Source organism: Etheostoma cragini, chromosome 16 (assembly GCF_013103735.1).
Source record: "Etheostoma cragini isolate CJK2018 chromosome 16, CSU_Ecrag_1.0, whole genome shotgun sequence".
In the NCBI taxonomy this organism is placed as follows: Eukaryota; Metazoa; Chordata; class Actinopteri; order Perciformes; family Percidae; genus Etheostoma; species Etheostoma cragini.
Genome location: NC_048422.1, coordinates 14,896,772 through 14,898,632, shown reverse-complemented (window position 1 = coordinate 14,898,632; position 1,861 = coordinate 14,896,772). Strand labels below are relative to the sequence as shown.

At 40.2% G+C, this 1,861-nt stretch overlaps 1 protein-coding gene across 5 annotated transcripts in view; it reads left to right on the top strand.

Moving 5' to 3' along the window:
* The window catches only part of LOC117959059 (mediator of RNA polymerase II transcription subunit 13-like), a 71,324-nt gene that overhangs the window by 39,789 nt on the left and 29,674 nt on the right, over nt 1-1,861 (top strand). The window lies entirely within an intron of this gene.

The window sequence follows — 1,861 nt, the reverse complement described above, 5'->3', positions numbered from 1 at the left end:
ACACACTGGGAAAAGTGAGAGATAAATGAAAAGATAAGGTTAGATAGAGAGAAAGTGAGGTGGAAATATAGAGTGTGTTAGAGGTGACCCAGTTCCATCACTGCTTGTTTGTGTTTGGGGTGGCGCAGCAGTTAGGAGCATTGAGGCACGGGATGGGGGAAGGAAGGTTGTGTGTAAAAAACAAAACAAAAAAAAACATCCATTTGTGAGAATGTTACCTCACTGTATATACAAACACACACACATGCAAAGTCAGAACCAGAGAATGCACGGGCATTAAGGCACTTTGGGAAACAGTTTGCACACGTGCTGCAATCGTTAAGATGAACACATGCACACATTTATAATGGTTCCTTTGATGCCTGATGTTGCTCTCATGTTGATATGTTCGTAGATCTGAGGCAAACGTTTGTACACACTGCACACACACATGGTTTCTGAAACATTGCCACATCACCCCCAGGCATTTTCATCTGTGGCCTTTCAGTATAGGATCGTTCCACATTCAGGTTGCACAATATAAATGTCAGATAGGTGCACATTAGTTACTTGAAAGTTTAATTAGTGCTTACCATTTTCAATAAATGTATTTATTAAATTAATTATTGAATTAGATTTTTATTTTGGTGAAAATAAATAAAATAAATCAATAATACAAAAATAACAGTGAAAATTGTATTTAAAAACATATATGCAACAGACTTGCTTTATTATTATTTATTTATAAAATATATGTTTATTAACTAAAGTCTATTGCATAACCAGTCAGTCCATTTGTGTTTTCTCACAATTTCCTTTGATTTTCTATAATTACTCTTTTCTGAAAATCCAGTGGACATTATTTAAACGGATCATCTTCTTTAAAAAAAAAGGCTTTTTATCAGTGAAAATCTGTAAAAACCAAAAACGGTGAGCTTTCAGTTCAAACTAATTTAGGATGATTTCATCCAATTGCTTTAAGATCTTTCAGGCATGCAGCAGTTCCCTGTAGCTCAGGCTGAATGATGGATCACGAGGCTTTAAAGCCCTATTGCACTTAGCTGTGCATTTAGTGTCTACAGCGTGCTTTTCCCATGGGCCATCTGTGTTCCTTCTCTGATTAACAGGCAGTAAAAACTCAGGACATGGTGGTTACTGACTGTTGATGAAATTGTGCTTTTGCCTCACACATACCTACAGAATATCACTCTTTGATGTATCAGATTATTGTTTTATTACACAGTCTAATGTCTATGTGAGCTTGTGTATGAATGCATGTGTGGATGCCTGACCTTGTTTGCTTGCAAGAGTGATTTGTCACACCTTGTGACAGCTATGAAGAGCAGTGTCTAATGTGGATTGCATGTTTTATCAAGCATCTATAAGTATGTGCTGCAACCACTGTTGGGATTTGTAAAACACACAATGTACCTGCTCATGTTGGAGCTACAAAATGACATGCTTTTTGGTGGGAGCGTTGGGAAGATGCGAGGTTTGAGGAGACGGGACGGTGTTGGAGTTATAGGGGTCAAGATCCTGCTGTGGAGCCAGCCATGACTAGAGTAAACAAAGATGGTCTGTGGAGGGTTGACAGAGTGGGGGAAGAAGAAAAAACTTAGGGGATTTTAAAGAGAGGGAGATATAGAGACAGCGAGAGCTAATGAGCTGGATTTGCTGGAGACTTGGCATTCTGCTCATAGTGCTCACTCTATCTTTCTCCTCTGTAGAAGAGCTGGCTAGAGTGAGCTTCCTGTCTGAGCCCTGAAGCAAATGAGGGGTGGGTGGGGGGAGGTGGGGAGAGGAAAAGTTGGGGGAGGTGGTGGTGGAGGGGTGTTGGAAGCAACAGAACAGAGGAAGGAGGAGAAGGAAGAGGGTGAGGGGC